The sequence below is a fragment of the Synchiropus splendidus genome, chromosome 1 (genome assembly GCF_027744825.2).
Source record: "Synchiropus splendidus isolate RoL2022-P1 chromosome 1, RoL_Sspl_1.0, whole genome shotgun sequence".
In the NCBI taxonomy this organism is placed as follows: Eukaryota; Metazoa; Chordata; class Actinopteri; order Syngnathiformes; family Callionymidae; genus Synchiropus; species Synchiropus splendidus.
In genome coordinates, this window is record NC_071334.1 from 67664020 (window position 1) to 67677070 (window position 13051).

Below are 13051 nucleotides of genomic sequence, written 5' to 3' on the forward strand. Positions count from 1 at the left end.
TCCAAAAAACTCCTTTACCTTCAGGAACATAAAACCTTTCAGCATCACGACATGTTCTTCCTAGTTTTTGTCAACAGGAGTGTAACTTGTGAGACAGTGTTTTTGGTTTTATATGAACCAACTTAACACTTACATTAAGGTGTATTCTGTTCAGGCTCTGAGCTGCTGGCAATTTTTGGAATTATTTTTCTCATTGTTTTGTGATACTTCTCATTCATGCTGGGTTGATCAGGTTTCATGAAACCATGTCCTTATTTTCAGAGGCCACCAGATGGCACTGTCTGCCGTGTAGTACTTGGCTTAAACAACTATTTCAATGAGATCTCGCTTTGTTTTTTAACCAAGATTCATTTCCCCAGCTCTGATCATGAAACTACATAATAAGTCGTGATGGGCTGAGAAGTATATTATGAAACAGGAAATGGTATTAAACGTTATTAAAACTCAAATCTTGTAATAACAGACAGTGCTGTTACACAATGTTAGACTGCTCTGACGTGCACAATGAAATACTTAAAGTCTCCTGTTTGTGTGATTGATGCAGCAAAGATATTGTCTTTTGACAATGAATGATTGGCTCATATTTGTTTTTTATTTTTTACTGTCAGGCCAACAGGGAGACCACACGCAAAAGTCTGGACAGTTTAGAAAACAAGGCCGCAGTCCTGAATCCTGCCCTGTCCTAGTGGAGTGCAGAGAAAGTCAGACTGTCGTGAATAAGAGGCTGAGAGCTTCAATTTTTAAGGAATTTAATGCCATGTACTGTCAACCAACAGATATTCATTTCAAGTGTTTAAGCAACTGTTTCAAGACAGGCATGGAAAGGTTATTTATTTATTTATTTTTATCGGTGCATATCAGAAAACAAAAATAGAAATGATGGCACTTCAAGAGGTGAAAAGTAGAATCATGTATTTTATGATGAAATGCTACACGCAAATGTATACATTTCAGCCTCAATTTAATGAGATAATTACAGTGTGTTAGTGCACATATTACATACATGTTTCCACTCGCCTTTCTTCAATGCTCTCAACATCACTTCTGGACGTTATTCAGGTCAACTTGACAGTAATCCTGAGGCGATCTTGATACAACCGATATCTAGCATTTTTATTTGTCCTCAGACACTTTCATGGATTCCAATTGACAAAAATAGATTTGCCATCTTTTGCTTTGCTCTTAACCAGCTAATCTTCAAACATTATCTTTATCCCTCCGCAGATTGAGGAGCACAAATTAAAGCCGCATATGGATGTCATCGACACGCAAACCACTCAGGGAGATTAAGCGCGGCGCTCGGCGTGGTGCTTCCTGACATGCCTTCTTGTCCGCGAAGATCAGCCGGCGATAATCAGAAATTGCCTCTTTTCACAGATCTTCAAGTCCGACTGGAGACTGCGATGTTACGAACTCATGCTGTTGAAATTAGCCCGCCAGTCAGCATCAGCTCGGCAAAGGCCTTCACAATAAAATCAGCCCTCTGAATGTAAAAGTTCTAATGTTCCCTAACAGATCAGCTATATGTTTCTCCTCTCTATAATTAAACTCTCGCTGGCAGGCGATTTCAGAAGACTTCACGATGGGATATCTGTGGTGTCAGGCTCTTAAGTGGTAGATATTTGGTAAATAATACATGCATCGTGGATTACAGCCGCAGTCTGGTATCAGAGATATTCAGAAATCCCGACGCTTGAGAGCATATTTCAGATGTTTTGAATGTAAAAGTAATGGATGAACTTTAGTGCGGGTACTAGGGATGAAGGGCGGTTTGGAGTTTTTACCCCAAAAATAAATATCTGAAATGAAGTGGGGACAAATGTGGACAAACATAAAATAATAAGTGGAAACCCCAAATATTAATTTCTGTTTTATGTTCAATATATTTGTGTCATGGTACTCGCCACATGACCACATGTAAAAGCGAGTGCTACGCTACGTAAGGTCATGCATCCTAACTTCTCTCTCTCTATTTCACAATGACAAAAGAGGCTTCGGCAGAGTGGGACACGCAGCCTGGTCTGAGCACACCTGAGACATGTCAAGTAGCATCCCCGAACTATGTTGGCCAGAGTGGCTTTGTGAATTGATAAAGCAGTTCATCACTGCTGTTTGCTTTGAGCATTAAATATCATCACTTTTTTTTCTCAGCCTGCAGCTATGAAGCTAAAATAGCCATGTAAAACAAAAATACTCTCACAATTCATCTGTTTTTAAAGGTGACCGTGTGAAAACAATGGAAAACATGGAGATAAAGCGAAGCGTGAAAGGATGCATTGGACAGAGCCACTCAAATATTTTCTAATGAAACATCCAGCAGGGTCACAAAATACACCTCTTTTGTAATCTAAACAGTATTTTCATCTAAATTGTGTACACAGTTCAGCTGGAGCACTTCAGGTCTGAGCTCACTAATATGGCAAACAACATCCATGTGGTTATCACTCACCCCAGCCCCAAAGTAAATACCACCACTCCATCCAAGGTAACAATCGGGCTTGTGTACGATATGATGGAACACACAGAAATCCACATTAAATGCTAGTTCAAATATTTATATTTCTTTTTGGTATAAATATAACAGAAAGTTTCACAGTTCTGGCATTGTTTGGAAGGGCGAGGAAGCCGCCGGCGTTATAAATGAGCTCTATGTGACAGGTGGCGATGCAAAAATGAAGAGCGTCGGGGCCTGAAGGTAAACAGAGCACAGTAACAATACAGAATGATGTGTTTGGGAGCGAAGCAGCCGACCGCAGCAGCATATTTCAGAGATTTTTATTGCCTCAGTCAGAATGTGAAGAACACGGAGAGTGTCCTGGACAGGGTTCAGAATCTTCGATTTCTCCCGCCACGTTTACAGACTTAAGCATTGCAGAAGCACACACAAATCTAAACTCTACACTCACTGAAACAAGTTTATATTATATTGGAATACATCAATGCCACGATCTGGGGTTAAGAAACGTAAGTTCAACAGGACATAGCGTGTGTATCTATCTACTCAGTGTTAAAAGAGTTAAAAACAAAGGGGGAAAAAATATATATATATAGACAGAGAGATAAAGATAGAGATATATGCATATACAATATACATAGTGTCAATACTACTGTGCATCAGTTCATCAACTTCAACAGTAGCAAACTGATTCACTAAATGGACACATGAAAAAGAATTTCTGGCAAGAAGCTCAGTTATTTTTTAGTTTTTTTCTATAGTGTCGGCATCAATCCCCAGGTTCTCTAGTGTGTCTCCTTGACTGCCGTTAGTGGTTTTACAGGCATCAGATGACTGTGATGGGCTCGTGTGCTGCGGATCATGCATTATGAATGTGGACAAGATAAACAAAACAACTGCTCCGCTGCAGTCCACGCGGAGGACTTGCGCTTTGTGTTTTAAAATAAAAAGGAAATTCATATTTTAGTTGGGGTACTTTCACACTGCCCTTCCTGTTTTTGAGTTGCTACACTGCCTGAGTGGTTTGAGGACAAATACCAATGTGTTTCGAACTGAAATAATGGCTGTATCGCAGACCACGATGCGAACAAGCCTAGTAGAGAATGTGTGTTGCGATACAAACCTATGACAAGTTGATTTCGCCTTCTCTTGCTGTGTCCACATCCTCCCAGATTAACACACACGAGCAGAACTTTCTCCCTGCGATGACACACATGTCCCGATTGGCTTTAGGAGGAGCAGAACGAGGCATCAAAGCCAGTTAATTTACCCAGTTAGGAGAATCTGTCAGTGCTTAGAAAACCTTAAGGAGGACAGTGTCGACTTAAATGCAGTGTGACATGTCCAAGAGCCACGACCATCTTCATCGTCTTCCTACACACCAATCTCTTTCATCTGCTCCCCTCTGCTGAACGCTCCAAAAATTTGATTTCATCTGCCAGAAACAGTGAACGCTCCTAATGCCGCTGGTGAAATATGAGCTTCATGAAGGTTTGGATGTATGTGGATGATCACCAGTCAAAACGTAAGCAGCCATCGTAAACACAAGTCATCACTGGAGGACGGGGAAGGGAATAAATCCAGTACTGGTAACCTAAAACTTTCATCCCCAAGTAGACCGACTTGTCGTGGTGAAATGTCAGCCATCGATTGATTGGTGGTCGGGTGTCTTTGTGTCCACTCCTATTGGAAATCTCTCGTCTTACAATGGAGGAAACTTGTTACGTGCATTTAGCGTCTTTCTGCCAGGAACTCCTCCTCATTTGTGGCCACTCACACGCTCTTCTTCTGGGAAGGAATCTTCGCTGACGCGTCAACTGTTAACTTTAACGTGTCACGGAAATTGATCTATTACATACACAAATTGGAATCCGTCTCTCTGGGACGTGTTTTTGCTCCGATGGGACGCCCCCCAAAGTTTCACAGAATGTGTGATGTTGTGTTGACTGAAGTACGGACACGATAGCTGGTAGTTTAACTAAGAGACCCAGAAAACTCACTCAGGACCTGTCTCCGTCAGAGGGAAAATGGAATCACCTCAAAGTGATAATAAAGTAATAATAATAAAATCATAGCATGTAAGGTAATATGTTGTGTAAATTATTTATATGACCCAAAAGACGGACCCTATGGAAGACACAGTAATACAGTGCATGACTTTCCTATTACAGTTGTTATTAACTGAGCAGGAATAAATAGCAAAATATGCTAATAACTGCACTGTTATCGATGCATTTTAGTGTTACCCTGAATTACTAAAAAGAAAGCATAATATATATATATATATATATATATATACACACACACCTTGGTTTTCGAACGTCCCAGACTTCGAACAAATTGGAGTTTGAACAAAAATTTCAAGATTTTTTTTTGCGTCTGATTTTGAAAGAAAATCCAGAACTGGAACACCCCTGAAAAAAGCCAGAAAAAATGTGCGCGGACCGACCAGCTGACCCACAACACGCTTTGTTATTGTGTATAACGCAGCCTCTGTATGCAGACGTGTCCCATTAGCTCCATTTACTGACTGTTTTTTCTTCATATTGAGGTTTAAAACCTTTCCTGTCTCCTCACTGGACCATGGTAGAGTGTCACAGGGGAGGTGCTGGAGCGCTCACTCCAGGGTTTGATGTCCTGTTGTGGGCTGGAGCTGGGACAGGGATGAGGCCAGTCTGGGACAGAGCGTGACTTGGTTTATGACTTTGTCACAGCCAAACTGCACAGAAGCGCACATTCAGAGCTGGACACGCACCGGGCACCTCTTCACTTCTGGAGAGACCTCACTCACTCGGCAACCCCTCCCACATGCAGCGGCCACACACATAGAGGAACAGCCACCTGCAGCAGACACTCTACATTCACTCCTACAAAAGACTATTTTAACATTATTTCTTTTTCTATTCATTGTAATGGGAAAAATCGATTCAGATTTCGAACAAATCGCTTCTCGAATGGCCGTCTGGAACGGATTGTGGTCGAGAACCGAGGTACCACTGAATATATATTGTCAAGATAAGGCAAAATTGTCTTTTAAGTTTCGTTTCGAACGGCTCCTAAAAGTGACAAATTTGGAGTGAACTATGAGCTGTAGAGCTATTAATCCCAATAAAAAAACATTCCAATCTATTGACAGCCCTTTTTATATTTGGTCATTTAAAATTTTACCTGTAGGATGAAGATCTGTCCAACTTTTTTTCTCTTTGCATTTAAACGTATTTAAGCTCCAACTACCTGATGAATGTGGTAGGAAGGCACACAGCTACTACTTAAATCATATTGTAGATTGAAGAAGCTCATGTATAGGGCCTCATTATATTCTCTAGCATCCATGAAGGATGTGGTCACCAATAAACCGCCATGTGAAGGTATTATGAACTGAAAAGCCTTTGGCGCTGTTCGGAACTTCCTGGCGCCACTCAGCGCTAATGCTAACCTGCAGTTAATCACAAGCTGTATCACACATCCAAAATAAGCCCTTCATGCTTCCACGCACTCCTGCACACAGCGCATATGTATTTTCTCCAAACAGAGCACCAAACACCCGCAGCAAGCGTGAGCTGTTAGGTGACAAGTCACCGCCTCTGTGCAAAAATAAAAACACTGGGAGAGGTGACGGGGGCGGGCTCGGGCGTCCAACTCCTCCTGGTCCATCGCGCTCAGCAGGGGTTATTGATTGTGACGTGCGCTTGCAGAGCACCTTCCCAGTCGCCTGTCAACCAGATGCGTGCTGGCAGGTCCGGTCCTCCCCCTGTGTGACAGCTCCCGCGTGGCAGCGGGGTTGCAGGGGTAGGGGCGGTGGCGGGAGTGGGGGGAGGTGTTTGTCACTGAGCAAAGTGAGAGCGAAAGGCAGCTGGCAGCACTCCGGCTTCTTTTCTCTTGCCTCCATCCTCTCCTCAGGCCTGCAGAAGGTGAACCCCGACCCCTGCGCCCTGCTTGTTTGTGTCATTGTCGCAGTCGCTACAAGGTGTGCGGCACTGCCAGGGCAGCTTTGCCCCGATTTGAGCGTACGCAGGTCTGTCAGTGTGGATCTTTTCCGGTTTTTCACCCTGAAAACTCCCCTCTGGATGAGGATGAACGGTTTCAGTCTGTCCTCTGCACCACTGCTGCTTTTCACTGCCACGTTTCATACAGTCGACCCCCCCCCTGCTTCCCACTAACAACCAACCCGCCCCCCACCTGTGCCGCTTGTTTAACGCCGGCGTCTCCAGAAGGTGCTTCCTGTGCGCTCTCAGCGGCTCGGACAGGTAATGAGTTCGCTCGAGGGAAGCCAACATGACTGCACGCGTGTGAGAGTGTGAAATTACCTGACACAGCTTTCATCGGTGCAAGGTGCTTCCCCCGTCTGTGCGCTCGCAGCCGTGGGATTTGTACACACACGTTCGCATGCAGCGAGGATGAGAGGGAGGAGGGAAGGGGGGAGAACCCAACATATGGTACTAGGTAGGCACTTCTATCGGAAACATCAACACTGTGGAGCATGCTATTGAACTTTTTTGTGTCAAAATGATCATGATCGGTTCATTCCTTTGCAACAATCCTTCGGTAGATGCATCAATACAGTTTGGATTTTGAAAATTGTCTGTTCTTTTCTTTCACATTTTAAAAGTGCAACTTCAACACGTTGCAAAAGTTTCTATCACATGCTAGTTTTTCTTATGACTTTTTTTTAAGTGCAGCTGACAATACTTGGATCAGCTTCTGTCTCCACAACAACTAGCACACAATAACTTTTTGTCGGGAAAAGTTGGCTCTACAGGAGGCCACTGGCATAACTCCTTTGACGATCATATCCAATAAACATTTGCAGAAACCCCATAGATTCATGGCCATAACCTTTGGTACAGAGGCCCACACCTGATTTGGCAAAAATAAAAATGAAAGCCTGGGAACGCTTTGGTAAATCGTGGGAACAAAATACTAAAGCGTGCCCACAAAACAAGTAAAACGGGTGGATGAAACACAAATGTGTGGGTACAAAGTAGGCGCGACCCACAGAGCACCACATCTCGCTCCTGCATTAGCATATGAGCTTGTCCTGTCATGTACTAAATAAGAAATGGAAGTTTGGACTTCGATTTGAAAATTTCAGATAATAATCTATAATATAATCTGTGCATTCGAGGAACATAATTTATTGTCCATAATAATAATAATAATAATAATAATAATAATAATAACCATCGACAATGTTCTGTTTTTCTACGCCCACATGCAGCAGAAAGTGCCGGAGTTATTAACGATGAAGAATAACGAACAAGGACACCAACAGATTCTTCTTGCCAACTGGTCTGGCTACATCAGCAGCACTGACGTCACGAAAACTCTTTCATGTAACCAGCAATAGTCTACGACACACCACAATGTACTCGTGGACTTCATGGAGCAACTTTTTATCCCTAGCTACTATTAATCCCGACACATAAACAGTGAATTGAAGTCTCAGAAATTGTGTGACACACTAAAACTCAACGTCTTGCCAAAACGGCCCCTGTGTAAGTAAGTGAGTAACAAGTAGAGGTAGGTTGGACCCAATTTAAATGTGATTTGTTGAAACATTATCAAGTCTTGGGCACAGCTCAGGGCTTCAGAGTTTTCGGTGAGGTGGCCATTTTGTAAGCACAATAGGGCCCCTGTAAATTATTTGATGCCGTTCCTCCTGTATTGCCCTTATATCCATCTCAGTCAGTCTCAAAACATCTCCTCGTCACCTCTGTCCGGCACTGCTGTGCTCCTCAGGTCAATGCACATCATCCACTTCATCTGCACGTCTTGTGACCAGTGGTTGGGAAATCAAAGTTTTGTCATAGACTCGCACAAACGTGAGCACAATGTGACTAGCTGTGATGTCACAATTTTGGTTTGTCAGTAACGCCGTATGATTGACATGGTTGGTCACCTTCAGACTTTCTTAACTATTTCCTCCTGACTACAAGGAGGACTTGACTTTCAAGAAAGTTGAATTGTCCATTTTCTCATCTTGCCTACCGCAGCAGTCTGTTAAAGAGAATTTTTATTTTCAACATTCGAAGACAAAGATGGAGCTTGTACATTGAAAGGAATAAAAAATAATTTCACCTTTTTAGAAAACTTCCTGTTTGTGTTTGGTGTGTCGGACACACTTCTTTCACTACTAGTAAAGTTGAACATGCTTACGTGTTTAAATAGTGACGGAGGACGACTCTTCGTGATATGTATGTATTTTAATTTGAGTCTCTTAAAGTCAAATTATTTGAGAGGAGAATGTTTCCTTACAATCTGCAATATGTTTATTCTGCCGGTTACTTTGCATCTCCAGGACACCGTCAACACTGAACTGCAGCATGTTGGATTCAGAGCCCAAATCGCAAGTGATAATGGTCCTGAGGTTGAGGACAATAAACCCCCTCCCCCGTCAGTATCTGCCTCCATTCATCTTGGAAAAGGAAATTACTGACTCCAATACAGTTGGATAGGAATCGGGCCAGTTTGGATCAGCTGCAGAGGCTAATGCGGCCTGATAAGAGCCTGCATTTCCGGCCGCGACTCATCCGTCATCCGTGTGTTGGTCCGCCGGTCAAACCGTCTGTTGGTCCAATAAATGACCGTCGCCGAAGAGTTCAGAGTCCCTTTGCTCCTGTGGCCTTGACTAACTAGCTAGTTACTTATGTGGACTCCTTCTTCCAGCCCTCCACCCGTGATCCCGTCCATGATTTACCCCGCAGTGTCGCAGCACACCTTTGTCAGGAGGCCATTGAACCTCCTCAGCTGATCTCCAGGCAGGTCAAATGCTAAAGACTGGAACTCAAGAGCTCTAATGAGTTAAGGAAGCATTTGTGAGTCGCCGCTCTTTGTCTCCTGCTCTTACAAATGAGCCCTGCTCACTGTGTGAGGATGGCTTTGCAGAAATGAATACTAATCGTCTATTACCAGGCAGATTTGCTTAAACATTGTCTGACTCTGGCCTGAGGGAGAACAGGGTGTGTTGGATTTGACTTGAGGTGCCGCTTGACCTTGAGGTGACCTGCTATTAAGGAGGGACAAATGTTGTTGCGGTTAATGAGCAAAGTGGAGAGACGCTCATTCGTGACGGTAAATATTAAGACAGCGTTGGAGACAAAGAGGAGCTGTGATACTTGCAAAGTGGAGAGTCTGAGAACTAGAGAGCCAAAGCAGAGAGGTTGGGAATCACAAGCTCTTTTTTTATTTTCCTGTGTGACTTCAGTGGGGGACTTGACCAGAGCAAAAATGTCTCGCAAATGAATTAGAGTGAATTATTGTGTTATTTTGTTCTTAAACTATCATCACATACCTCAAAAGTTTCATATATTCAGACTGTTTCAAAGGTACTTCAGTTTTGGATTTCCAGTTTTTTGCAGTCGTCCTTGTGGATGAAAGGTTCTTGCACATAATCCTGTTCTTCTGATCTTAATGTTAATGCCATTGAGTCAAGTTCATGGTACTCTCTGAACTGGGGGAGAGATGCATGAATGGAATCCAGGGGTAAACCTGAAACACTCATGGTGATCAAAAACACTTGACTATGTCATGTTTTGTTTCTCTTGTGCTTTTTTGTTATTTTCTGTGTGTAATTTCCAGTTCACAGCAGCACAGCTGGATCCCATTCCGCTGCTCAGACTCCACTAATTTCTACACCTGGGTTCCAGTCTGTGCTGCCAGATGGTTGCTTCGCTTCCTCACGGTAATCTCTCTCTCGATCCTCCGCAACAGTCTGTTGAAGAGAATTTTTATTTTTAACAAATTTTTATTTGACGACAAAGATGGATCTTGTACATTGAGAGAAAGAATATTCATTTCACCTTTTAAGAAAACTTTGCAGTCTTGATCCTCCGCTCTCTCGTGCTCCTGTTTATATTCCAAATTCCGTGCGTGCTTGATCTTCTTTCTGCCGTCTCCTTAGTTTGTTCTCCTCGCTCAGTTTTCTGTTTCTCGGTTCTCGCTATTTGATTGTGTGTGAGTTCTTTGTATAACTCACCTTTTGCTTCCCTCTCGTCATACTTATTTCCTCGTGTATGTGTGTAGAACCACCACTGAGCGCTTTCTGTTATTTGGTCCTCGTAAGTTAATTTCCGAGTGCGTTTGCATTGTCCCCATTACTTAGGCTTGATTATAATTTGCCTCTTTTCTGTATCAGTTCCCCTGCCCCTGAGTGTATTTCCTGTTCCCTGTTCTGGTGTCGGCATCCTTGGTTCAGCGTTCATATTTGTCTTTTGTGTTGTGTATAAACCTTGTTAAATCCACCCTCGATCTCCCGAGTCATCTGTCAGCCTGCAACAATTCAGCAACTGGGCCACGACAGTCCAGACATATACACACACTTCATTAATACATAATTCACATGACACGAAGCACAACAACACAATCAAACCCATCATCAACAGAAGGAAAGTTGAAGAAAATGGTGGTCAAAACACATTGACAGAAATTTACCTAAGAAAGTTCAAAACCAGAAATCAGAACCAACGAATACCAACGGAACTTCAGGAGGCTCGAGAGCTGCCAGTGGACAGAGGCCCTTCCAGATTTTCAGTTCTAATCCACTACTTTTTTATGAGCTTGTCTTCTGAGATGACGGCAAAACATACAATACTCCTGCTGCGTATCACAATTCGCCGCGTCCGCAGGTTCAATTATTTAAAGAGATGTTCTCTGAAGACCCTTTAAGTGAGGAGAGCAAGCAAGGTCAAAACACGAAGAGACAACATGACTATCAAACTTAACAGTCCACAGTGTACACAGACCTGACCCAACCACCAACTGCTTTGGTACATCAGTTTAAACAAACAGAGCTGTCACCCTGCTGTTACACTTCATATTAGGGAACATAGATACCCATACATAAACAATCTATTCTTAAGTGTAATAGTGGCACATTAGCTATAATAATAATCATTGTACACAAATAATACTGACTATGATTTTGTTGAGCTTTACTACATATTACCCTGAAATGGTCACCCAAGGTTTGCTAGCATAAGCAAATTTTACTGACAATTTGCAGAGTATAAACCAGCTATTTGTTTATTAATGAGTGATGTGTTCCCCAACCTGACGTGTTCCCATAATTCCTTCTTGGAAGAGTTCAAATCATTATCGCTCTGTGGCATGTAAAACATGTGGTAGTTGTAATATCTACAAGGTTGAGGTGTTGGATTTCCTCTTCTGTCAAGGTCAAATCAACGGGGTCCAGCCATCGACCGCTTTCAACCACGTGGACCACCTTCGGGGGGTCTGACTCAAGAGGCCACTGTGGTCACCTTGACACTCCTGGAGCTCATCACCGCTGAATAATCTGAAAGTCCGTATTCCGTGCGCTTCAGACGCCAGTTCGTCTCATTCGTGTTTGTGTCGCCCTCTCTGGAGATCTGTAGTCTGAAAACTACATGCATTTTTAATTCCACATTAATCTTATGTAGCAAAAGGAGGAGGTGTGGGGGTGAAGAAAAAAAAAAAATCCGTGTTCACTTTGCCTGATTTTGACAAACATGACCTCCCCTTGCTGGTGTGCAGGGATTATGCAGAACAAAAGTTGGCCCAGTCGCCGCACCAGGGCTTAAGGCTATTTGGGTGAGAGATTAGAATATCTTCCGTCCTTTCAAGGAGATAAGAGCCATCAGAACACGGTGCGCCGCACAATAACGCTGTGATCTCCCACCAACATGTGTGAGGTTCATACATCTTCATGCAGATTTGTGGATTATGCCCTCCGTAATGCCTCAAACGTGGCCTAGGTTGGAGGAGTCTCCCTGCTCTTTGTCTTTGCAGCCAGTTGTGGAGTCATAATTACAAATATGTGGCGGTATGACGTCCGCTGACAGCGGCAGGTCGCGTGCTGGGTGCCACAGTCACACATATCTCACCCTCACTCGCTCTCAATTAGCTCCTGGTGCTCCAGGTTAATGGAACTTTTGATTGGGAAAACTATAGTTTCCTGGCTGTCTGTTTTGTGTTAGATGCTGCGGGCGGGGGGGGTCGACCCCCAGCTTATCTGCCGCTGCAGAGAAATGACTGCTGCTCTCCTGACTTCTGAGGCCCAAATGTGAGAAACGCCATCTTTTTTTATTATTATTATTAACTTCTGTGTTTTCGCGTGTTAATGTGAAACAAACTATGAAGCATGGAACAGCAAGAAATTGATATTAATTGACAGCAGGGAAATAGGAAATATGCAATTATGTTGAGAAACACCAACCTGCTGGCACTCCAGTGATTTGTGAAATAAAGCTTGAAATGTATTTTCGCGTTGAGCCAGTGTTTTGCCAGTTTCGTTTTTCATATCTTGACCATCTAAAACAGTGAGACAACCAAAATAAAACCACGAGAGAGCAACAGAAACCAGTACCTTTTATGAGGGCTTGAAGTTATTTGACACACCTGCCACACACAGCTGCTTATATCTGTAGCTCATAACATGATAAAATACACATGAAGGTCAGGTTTCACTGAACAAACGCACAAGTTCTACTCAGGTCAGTCACATTTCTCTCGCTTACTCTTTGTATTTTAAGCCACAGGGGCTGGAGAGAATCAGCTTTGTAACGCAGACAGATAAATGTCCATCACAGGGCAGCACAATGCCGCCTCCCTCTAACATGC